The sequence below is a fragment of the Loxodonta africana genome, chromosome 11, assembly GCF_030014295.1.
Source record: "Loxodonta africana isolate mLoxAfr1 chromosome 11, mLoxAfr1.hap2, whole genome shotgun sequence".
In the NCBI taxonomy this organism is placed as follows: domain Eukaryota; kingdom Metazoa; phylum Chordata; class Mammalia; order Proboscidea; family Elephantidae; genus Loxodonta; species Loxodonta africana.
In genome coordinates, this window is record NC_087352.1 from 85,302,756 (window position 1) to 85,314,176 (window position 11,421).

The following is an 11,421-nucleotide window of genomic DNA, read 5'->3' on the forward strand; positions in this document are numbered from 1 at the left end:
TATGCCCAATCTCTCCTTCCCACTACTGCTGTTACACAACTACCTACCATTTATTTCTAACCTTACCGTCCAGTTTCCGGGTAATAAGACCATTTGACTCATATTCTGACTGATGTACTAGCCGTGTGACTTTGGGCAAGTTATTGAGCTTTTCTGAGCCTCAGTTTCCTTTCTTGTAAAATGAGGATATTAATGCCCATTTTGGGAATTCTTAAGAAAATTAAATAAAGGAGTGCCCAGCACATGTCTTGGCCTGCAGTAAGCTTTCAAGAAATGGTAGCTAGTATTACTGAAACTACATCTGTGATGTTGTATCCGGGGGGCATGATAAGTAGAAATGGCCTCCAATAGGAAAAGGAAGAACAAAACTACAAAGAAAGAGAATAGAGTGATTCAGATCACTTTATGAGGTGTCTACAGCTATGGGTGAAAACTAGAGTTATGCGTAACCATATTAGGAATCAAACTAATGACAAGACTGGAGTCTATCTGGTTATAAAATGTGTGATGTGGACTCAAAACTTTCAGGATGTAATACTAAAATACAATTTTGACTACAGTGGTCACTTATACGCCTTTTGATGGAACAAATAAATCACCCACAAAATAGAGCATTGGTAATTGAAATAGAATTAAAAAGAAATTTTTTTAATTTTATTTTAGCAGTGAGAAGCCTGGGTGACACATACAGTTTGTGATCAGCTGGTACCTGAAGGTTGGCAGTTCAAACCCACCTAGCAGCTTCATGGAAGAAAAGCCTGGCAAAGTACTTTCAGAAAGATTATAGCCCAGAAAACTCTATGGAGCAGTTCTACTCTGTAACACATGGGGTTGCCATGAGTCAGAGCCAGACTGGATGGCAGCTAATAACAGTCAACAGTGTATCTGTTAGGGTTTCACAGGAAATAAATGGCATACTCAAAGGATTTAACTGAAGAGAAATTTGCAGAAGGATGGCCAAAGTTAAGTGGCCCCAAAAGGGATGGAGAAGCATCCAGGGACTATTAATTGCGGGAAGATGCTAAGATCCCCGGACTGAAGAGAACAGAGGTATTAGAGGCCAGCATTAGCTGGAGCCATAAGGACTGCTAAACAGAAGCCATGGCTACAGAGAAATGCAGCCATTACCAGAAATTCTTGACAAAAGTTAGGGTGTACGGATGTGATAGGCACCTCAACCTCTCTTTTTTCCTGTTTACTCTCCTGCTGGTGCCTCTCATTGGCCAAACCCAACTGGAAGCCATAATGCAAGGGAAGCTCTTTCAGGTGGTTCAATCCATAGAGGTCAGCCTCTCAGAACACAGATCAAAGTAAAGAAGTTCAGAGAATGGATTGAGGAGACAAATGGACTGTCTATTACAGTAATCAGTCTGGGGTTTTAAGACATTGAGAGAACAAAAATGGGTGGGTAGCAGGGTCAAGGACTAGAAGGCAGGAGGGAACAGGAAAGCTGGTAATAGGGAACCCAAGGTCGAGAAGCGAGAGTGTTGACGTGGGGTTTGTCATAAAACAGTATGTGTACTAACTGTTCAATGAGAAGCTGGTTTGTTCTGTAAACCTTCATCTAAAGTACAATTTAAAAAAAGTGGGTGGTAGAAGTGATGTAAACCACTTTAAGGCCTGGTCATAAAACCTCAAGTGTAATCCTCCATGCACTCTCTCTTTTGCAGTGATTTTGGAGACCACAGAGTCCCTGGTAGTGTAAACAGTTAATGTACTTAAATGCTAACCAGAAAGTTGGAAGTTTGAGACCACTCAGAGGTGTTTTAGAAGAAAGACCTGGCAATCTATTTCTGAAAAATAAGCCGTTGAAAACGCAGTGGAGCACAATTGTATTCTGGCATACATGAGGTCACCATGAGTTGGAATCAACTTGACAGCAACTGGATTTTTTGAGACCATCCATCGACGATGGTGATGTTCACAATGGAAGGAGCTTGGCTCTTTGGCTGTCTGGAGCAGAATCCCTGTCCCAGACCACATTGCGTTGTAATATGACACCACTGATATTTCAGTGTTGTTTCAGATGCCAGATGGTGCAGTAGGGTATAATTAACGCCAATGACTCCCTAATATGCCTCCCTCCAGGTTTGTTCTCTCTGCTGACCTTCTGAGCACTTAGTCTTTCTGTAAGTTTATTCACAAATTGGTATTTTAGGTGTCTCATCTTAATTTCAACATTTTGTAGCTGAATTCAAAACCTTCCCACAACTCTCTTGCCTTCATGCTCTGCCTTTCCAACGTATTTATTCATTGAGTTAGTCGTTCAAGAATATTCATTGAGCCTGATCTCTGCCACAGTCTGGTCTATATACTGAAGATATAAAAACAAAAAAGACATGTTTTCTAATTTCAAAAGGCCCATAGTTTGGTGGAGATAAACTGGTAAACAAGTAATTACTGAAGATGTGTTAAGTGGCATGGTTGTCTGTCAGTTATTTCCACTACCTTACACGTCACATTAGATAAGTCACAGTACCTTAAATTCTTCCTCAGTAATGGCGACACTCTTAGTCTAATATTTAAATGATGACCACATTCTTCTTGCTGCCTCCATTCTTTGCTCACTCTAGTTCATCCCTCATACACTATTGTTAAACTAGTATTCCTCAAATACCTCTTAGTTCAAGGATATTTTACAGTTTTATTTTTTCCTACTGAGTCAAGTCTCAATTCTTCTGCTTGATTGACTTTCAAGAACCTTCAGATTAACTCCCAATCTAGCATTTCAATCCTATCCTCCCAGACTCTCCGTTGAAATTGCTAAGCCCTATTTATTGTTACTTTACCTAATCTGTCACATTGACCTTTCCCTTCTATTCCCACTGCTCATCTTAGTTCAGGCCCTATCATCTCACCCCTAAACTACTGTAGTAACTCCTTGGTTGGTTTTCCTGAATTCAGACTCTTCCTTTCTACCCATCCTGCTCCTGCCAACAAATCACTCTCATCAAAGCATCACTTTGATCATGTCAGTCCTCTGTTCAAAAGCCGCTCTATCTTGTGTTCATCCCCGTAATGGCACCGGTATATACCAATGGTCTGGATAAGAAACTTGGGTGCCATCCTTTACTCTTCCTTGTCCCTCACTCCTCTCGCACATCAGTCACCACATTCTTTCTGTTCTATCACCTAAATGTCCGTTAAATTAGACTACTAATACTTTTCTTCATCTCCATAGTTCTTGGCAAAGTTCAGGCCAGTACTATCTCTGGACTGAATTACTGCAACAGCCTTGTAACTGGTATTCTTGACTCTAGCATCACCGTCTTTCAACCCGTTCTCCACATAGCCACAAGACTTAAGTCTTTCTATGATGTTGTTAGGTGCCGTCGAGTCGGCTCCGACTCATAGCAACCCTATGTACAACAGAACGAAACACTGCCTGTGCCATCCTTACAATCGTTGTTATGCTTGAGCCCGTTGTTGCAGCCACTGTGTCAGTCCACCTCGTTGAGGGTCTTCCTCTCTTCCTCTGACCCTGTACTTTGCCAAGCATGATGTCCTTCTTCGGGGACTGATCCCTCCTGGCAACAGGCCCGAGGTATGTAAGACGCATTCTCTCCATAGTTGCTTCTAAGGAGCATTCTGGTTGTACTTCTTCCCAGACAGATTTATTCATTCTTCTGGCAGTCCATGGTATATTCAATATTCTTTGCCAACACCGCAATTCAAAGGCATCAATTCTCCTTCGGTCTTCCTTATTCATTCTCCAGCTTTCACATGCATGTGATGTGATTGAAAATACCATGGCTTGGGTCAGGCACACCTTAGTCTTCAAGGTGACATCTTTGCTCTTCAACACTTTAAAGAGGTCCTTTGCAGCAGATTTACCTAATGCAATGAGTCTTTTGATTTCTTTACTTCTGCTTCCATGGCTGTTGATTGTGGATCCAAGTAAAATGAAATCCTTGACAACTTCAGTCTTTTCTCCATTTATCATGATGTTGCTCATTGGTCCAGTTGTGAGGATTTTTGTTTTCTTTATGTTCAAATGTAATCCATACTGAAGGCTGTGGTCTCTGATCTTCGTTAGTAAGTGCTTAAAGTTCTCTTCACTTTCAGCAAGGAAGGCTGTGTTGTCTGCATAACGCAGGTTGTTAACAAGTCTTCTTCCAATCCTGATGCCCCGTTCTTCTTCATATAGTCCAGCTTCTTGGATTATTTGCTCAGCATACAGATTGAATAGGTATGGTGAAAGGATACAACCCAGACGCACACGTTTCCTGACTTTAAATCAATCAGTATCCCCTTGTTCTGTCCAAACAACTGCCTCTTGATCTATGTAAAGGTTCCTCAGGAGCACAATTAAGTGTTCTGGAATTCCCAGTCTTCGCAACATTATCCATAATTTGTTATGATCCACACAGTTGAATGCCTTTGCATAGTCGATAAAACTCAGGTAAACATCCTTGTGATATTCTCTGCTTTCAGCCAGGATCCATCTGACATCAGCAATGATATCCCTGGTTCCACGTCCTCTTCTGAAACCGGTCTGAAGAGGGACCCGGCAGTGTACATCTGGAAAGTATTCGCCAGTGAAAACCTTTCTATGGTAGAAACCTGTTATTATGACTCTCTTGCTTATTGAGTGTTAACAACATGGCCTTGAGGATGAATCTTAAACTCCTTGACACAGTGTAAGTGAACCTTTATGACATGGCTCCTATTTATCTCAAATCTGTCTCATCTCCTCATCCCAACTCTCTCCAGCTGCCTGTTCTATACCTTGTGTTCTAGCTTTACTGAACTACTTTTAACGCAGTGGTTAGGAGTTCAGCTGCTAACCAAAAGGTTTGCAGTTTGACACGACTAGCCACTCGTTGGAAACTCTATGGGGCAGTTCTACTCCGTCCTGTAGGGTTGCTGTAAGTTGGAATCGGTTTGATGGCAACAGGTTTGATTTTAGTTTTGAAATGAGCCACGTGATTTATTACCTGCAGGCTGTCTCACATGTTGTTCCCTATGCTTGGAATGCTCTTTATTTCTACCTACCACCCAACTTTTCTAAGTCTTTTTGGCCTCAGCTTCCCTGATGGTTACAATTATGTCTTTTTTTTTTTTTTTTTTATCCTTATCTTGCCAGCTCCCCATTCAGTACTTGACACTGGGTATGCTCTTCATTCAGAGGAGTTAAATAACTTATTCATGGTCACATAGCTGGTTAAATGACTGTGAGTTGAGATTTGAACCTGTCTTTTGGTTCAAAAGTCTGTGTACACCCTGCTATACTACACTGCCTCATACCTTGGATGCAACATCTTAAGATAGAGTTTGAAGTCCCATTTTATTCATTCATTCAACAAACACTTATTGATTTCCTAATATTTCCCATGCACTGTATTAGACTGAGGGGAAACTGGTCTACAGCAAGACATCTACTGCTTTCAGTTTGCTTCTAGTCTAATGGAAGATGTAGCTAAATAAGAGGTGCTTGTAGGACAGTGTGATAAATGCTATCACAGGAGTAAGTAGAAGGTAATAGGAGAGCCTGTAGGAGGGGCACATAACCCAGTGATAGGGGGCCAAGGAAGGCCTTTGCAGAGAACTGAGTTCTGAACTCACACTGAATGCAGCATAAGCATCGACAAGATGAAGACGCTGGGGGAGACAGTTCAGGGCAACAAAGACAACATAGGCAAAACTCCTAAAGCATCAGAGACTGTGTCAATACAAGGAACTGAAAGTTGTTTATAATTGCCGAAGTGTAAAACAGCATGGTGTAGTGGTGAGAAATGAAGCTAGACATAATGCAGGGCTTTCTGATGCTAAGGAGCTTAGACTACATCCTCAAGTCAATTAAAAGGCAAAATAGAGTGTTAAACAAGAGAATTACTTGATCAAATTTAAAATTTGAAAACATCCTCTAGTTAACCAGTAGAGAATAGATTAGGGTTGGGTGTGTAGGGGTAGAGTAGAGATGAGGTAGGATGGGAGGAACAGAGGAACAGAGACCAGAGTGCTTGCCACCAAAGAAGGAATATAAGGAGGGAAGCAGGTCTGTAGCAGGTAGAGGAGAAATTGCCCTTTTGTTTGTATTGACTTTGATCAGTTGGTATGTGGGTCAGAAGCTCAGGAGAAATGTTGAGACCCAAATTACAGATTTGTGAGACATGAGCATGTAGAGGGTTATTATAGCCATGGGAGTGTGTGAACCCCCCCAAGAAGAGTATGAGGAGAGGTAGAGTTGAAGGCAGAACTTGCAATAGGTAATGAAAGAGCCAAGGACAAGGAGCTTAGGGAAACCAAAGGAAGAGTGCATTCCCAGAAGGAAGTGGCCGCCAGTGTCAAATGCTACTGGAAGGTCAAATAAGGTAAGGACTTGGGAGGACGTGATAAGGTAAAGAAAAGAGTGAGGAGAAAATGGAGAGAGCCTGTGTGGATCACTTTGAAGAAGGAAAGAGAAAAGCTGCTATCTGTCAGGAAGACTTAAAAGATGGCAGAGGAAAGAGAATACTTATGCAGCTGGTATATTGGAAGAGTGCTTGAGGATCTAGGAGAGAGAGAGAGTGTGCTGATGAAATGAGGTCCTTGAGAAGGTGGGAAGGGGGCCTCAGGAACACCAGTGGAGATTCTGGCCTTTGAAAGAAGAGGTGCCTCTTGCACTTTAAAAGAAAAAGAAATAGGAAGAAAGAATGTGGGCACAGGTAAGTTTTTTGGTTTGGTGGTAAGAAGTTCTCATCTAATAGCTTTTGTTTTCTTGCTCAAGTAGATGAGAGAAGTGGAGCGTGTGGAGGGAAGCTGGTGGGGGTAAAGCCTAGAATAGTGCTTTGCACATCTACCCACTCACAAAATCTTGTCATTTACTCAGTTAATACATATTTATTGACTAATTAATAGGGGAATAATTTAATGATGAATGACAAAATCTTTGCTACATCCCTACATGCCATTCCGATCTTCTTTCCACTGGCACTCCTATACAATGTCATGAATATTTGTAGATAACTTGTAAATGCATTTTTCTGGCATTGAGCTCTTGCTCAAAGTATATGCCTTCATATTCAGTTTTTTTTTTTTTTTGCTGTATCTCTCAAATTGACTATATTGAAGATACTCATTTCCAATTTCCTCATGTTGCCTATTCAATGCTGAAGCCAAGTTTCAATGTCGTCACTTCTAAATGTCTTCTCTATTCTTGTCCTCACGGATTAGTCCTCTCAACTCCTTTAGAATTTATTTTATGTACCACTTTTGGGTGTTGTTATGGCATATCATTTTAGTTAAGTTTTCATTGTATACTTTGCCTCCCAAGTTAGATAATAAACTTCATGAGGTCAGAAATTTGTATGTAAGTGTATCACTTCTTTGCTGCACCCTGTCTACTTTCTCCAAATTAACACGCTCTCTTCTCTGTCTCTCTCCATCCTTCCATCCTTCCATTTACCCATCACTCTGTCCTCCCTCTTTTCTTTCCCCTTCCCTCCTTCCTTTCTATCCTCACCATTCACTCAGACCAGTTTTCTATTAACCCAAAACCCATTGCCATCGAATCAATTCCAACTCGTAGTGACCCTATGGGACAGAGTAGAACTGCCCCATAGAGTTTCCAAGGAGTGCCTGGTGGATTCAAACTGTCGACCTTTTGGTTAGCAGCCGTAGCACTTAACCACTAACCAGGGTTAGTTGAGGAATGATTAGCTACCACCAGAGGGCAGTGGACAAGTCAGCGATAATAATGATGGACAAAGGGCCATAAGTTGAGCAAAGTCGATATATAGGACTTACTAAGACTTCTCTACACTCTTTAGCTTTAAAGAAACAGATTTGACTTGTTTAATCCTGGGTGCTAAATTTTAAGTGGGAAAAGAACAAACTGTTAGAATGGCATGACCAGTTGGGGCGTGAGGATGGGTCGGAGCATCTAGAAATATAAGCCTGGAAAAGAAAAACCAAGGCAGCTCACGCCAGTTGTCTTTAAGCTTTTCAATGATGGCATGTGAAACTTATTCTGTTCAGCCTTTATATTGTCTAGTGAGGTCTAATAGGTGAGGGTCGTGTGGGGACAGCATTTGCCTCTGTAGGAGGAAGTTCTAACAGTTTTAATGCTGGAGAAAAAAGTGGTTCAGGTTGCATCGTAGTGATCTGCCCTCTGGGAAGTTCCAGGTCTCAGGCTGGGGGAATACTTCTTCAAAATGTGGTTGAGGGCGATCTGGCTTTAGTTTTGAGATTGGACTAGATGCTTTCTGATGACTCTTCCCATTCCGAGATCCATGAGACTGTGATTTGATCCATATTCCAATACAGGCCCAAATACTCATCCATCTAATCCTCCCTTAGGTCTTTGTGACTTCAGTTAATGTACTAAAATTATATGCTATGGGTATACTCATTGAGAATGGGACCTTTGACATGGGTATATCAGATACTAACTGGTGACTACAGGAATAGATGGTGGGGGTGAGTGGGTATCTGGAAAATATACATGTTTTGGAAATCTCAGAAGAGCAAAGAATAGCAGAAACCCTGAGGAGAGAGATGACTACTGAAAAGAGAGGAGATTCTTGAGAGTGTTGTTTGTTAGAAATTAAAAACAAAGAGATGTGTGAACAGGGAAAGGGGTAGTGGTGATGTGTTAGGCTTTTTCTCGGTTCAAGGAACAGAGAAACACTCAGGTTATATGAGGTAAAGAGTAGGGATCTATTACAATAATAGAGACATAAGTGCAGGAACATCTATACTGCTGGCCCGAATGCACATTAGAACATCATTTAGGCTCTGGAAGGTTGTTGAAGTTCTAACTCCAGCCCCCAAGATGCCTTCTCAGCAGGGAGCATCACCCTTTGTTCCCTGCTCTGCTGTTTCCACACTCTGCAGTCTCAATTGTTCTCTCAGCTCTTGCTTCTGCTGCTGCTAATCAACTTCACTTTACTGTCCTTTTTGCTGTCCTATGGTTTCTGTTTTCTCTGCCTTCACTACCTTCTGTACGCCTTTCTGCATCTACCCTGGCTAAGGGCTGTACTTGCTATGACTCACAGTCAAATATACCTAGAGAGAATCTAGAAGGGGCAATTGCTCTTCAGTACAGAGCTTCCTCTGTTGGGCACAGTATGTACCAGGAAGTGCAGTGGTTAAGACCTCAGCTGCTTACCAAAAGGTCAGCAGCTGGAATCCACCAGTCACTCCTTGGAAACCCTATGGGCCAGTTCTACGTTGTCCTATAGGGTCGTTATGAGTTGGAATTGACTCAATGGCAATGGATTTGAGTTTTGGTTTGCCAGCATATATGAAGTCCTTGGATGGTGCAGTCAATGTGCTTGATTGCTAACGGAAAGGTTCAAGGTTCCATCCAGAGGTACCTCAGAAGAAAGCCCTGGTGATCTACTTTTGAAATCAGCCATGAAAACCCTGTGAAGCACAGTTCCACTCTGACACGCGTGGGGTTTGCCATGCATCAGAATCTGCTCGACGGCAGTTGATTTGGTTTGGGTTTTTTATAGTATACTGTGTTATTGTTGTTATAGGCCGTTGAGTTGATTTCAACTGATAGTGACCCTATATGACAGACTAGAATTGCCCCGTAGAATTTTCCAGGCTGTAACCTTTATGGGAAGGACCCCTGGTGGCACAGTGGTTAAGTGCGTGGGTGCTACCTGAAGGGTTGGCAGTTGAACCCACCAGCCACTCCTCGGGAGAAAGATGTAGTGGTCTGCCTGTAAAGATTCACAGCCTTGGAAACCATACGGGGCAGTTCTACTCTGTCCTGTAGCGTCACTATGAGTCAGAATTGACTCCATGGCAGTAGGTAATCTTTATGGGAGCACATTGCCAGGTCTACCACCTGCATAAAGAAGGCATAAAGGGGACTCTAGGCAGGCAGATTTTCTGAAACTTTCAAGAAGGGGTAGTGTAATACTGCTTGACCAGACAATTATGGATGGAAAAGCATAGTATATTCATTACAAGTAGAGTTGAAGGGCTAAAGGTAGAGCTGGGAAAATTCCCAAGGAGGGCAGGCCTTAAGGGTACAAGGTATAAAAGAGAAGAATTTGATTAATAAGCAAAAAAGGGTAAGAGGCAGTAACTGGCATGCTTGTAAATCTGAATGCCCCCTACCCATTCCCCCTTCCTTTGGTGATAACACTGAACCCAGATTTCATGTGAGTGGGGGGAGGGAGGGCTACTCTTCCTAGGGAAGTTAGCCTTGTTAGCCAAGGTGCTCAGCTCTACAAACGAACAAGACTCTGTCAACTTTGCCCCTTAGGAAGAAAGACGAAGGATAGAAAAACAATAATTGGAATGTATTCTTACCCAGCAGCAATATCCTGGAAAAATCGTCGTCTTTCTCTTCCTACCCTGATCCTGGGAAATGCGCTAGTCCTGCCCTTTCCAGATTAGATTTTTAGCTGTTTGATGTACTTATAAGTTTCCCATTTGTTTAAATTAGCCAGTGTCAGTGCTTGATGCTTGCAAAGAAGAAACCTTACAGACATGGGGTTCTTTCTAAATTTTTTGTGTGGGGACCCAGCAAAACTAAACATTGGTGGAAGGCAGTTGCTTAGACATCCGTGTGTCACATTCCTAGGAAAAGAGGAGCAGGCACAAAATTAGTTTTGATGAGAATAATACCTGAAAATGTACCAAATCGCTTACTTTGGTTATTAAATTAAAAACTGAGCATAATGGCACAAATGACAAAAAAAAATTAGTCAGCTTTTAAGAGACGAAAACAACAATGACTCCATAGCCTTGATGTCCTGTCTTCAATAATAACTACGAAATGCTTAATATGTAGCTAAAGGGGATGGTTGGCCCCCCACCCAACAATTTACCTGGATTTGTCTGATGACATCTGACCTACTTTTCAGCATTCCAGACAGTAATTACCCAAAGCCCTTCCCAAAGTCTCAGTCCATAAAGCCTTTTATTAAGGCTTCGCAAGCCTTTTTTTTTTTTTTTTAAGCCTTTAGTGTGCTCCTGCAGCACTTCAAAGCCACACTGGCACCAGGGGCGTATCTTTACAACATGCAGCGCCCGCAGTGCATTCTGAGTTGTTTCAGGTTTAAGGCAAAACTCCAGGAACGAAAATATCAGGTACTGTAACCCGGAACGATTCATATTATGGAGGGGTGGGGGTAGGGGAATCATTGAGCTGTGGGCGGGGGAATAGTGGTGGAGAGTTGTGGATGCCCAAGGTTCCTGAAACAATTGAAAAAAAAGGGGGGGTTTTCAGGCTGATTCATTCTGAACCAGGCAACAGGCAATTCTAATGAACAGAAACCTGCATTAAAGTTACCATGGTTAACTTTACAATTTGGGTCAGGTAGGAATGGAAATGGCAGGGCAAAGGGTTAGTTACTCCCAAATCCCTTTTCCATCCATCTGGAGCTTGCCATTTCTTTTCTGACTCATATACAGTGTAGACCAGGATGAGATAATGATTTTAACTTACTGCTCCATTTGTAAAATTAAAATATCAAA

At 42.0% G+C, this 11,421-nt stretch overlaps 1 protein-coding gene across 1 annotated transcript in view; it reads left to right on the plus strand.

Moving 5' to 3' along the window:
• The first annotated feature begins 4,510 nt into the window (after positions 1–4,510).
• The window catches only part of OSBPL1A (oxysterol binding protein like 1A), a 238,929-nt gene continuing 232,018 nt past the window's right edge, over positions 4,511–11,421 (plus strand). Inside the window, exon 1 of the mRNA XM_064294638.1 lies at positions 4,511–4,640. The gene's annotated coding sequence lies outside the window, so the exon portion shown is untranslated. The remainder of the gene's footprint in view (positions 4,641–11,421) is intronic.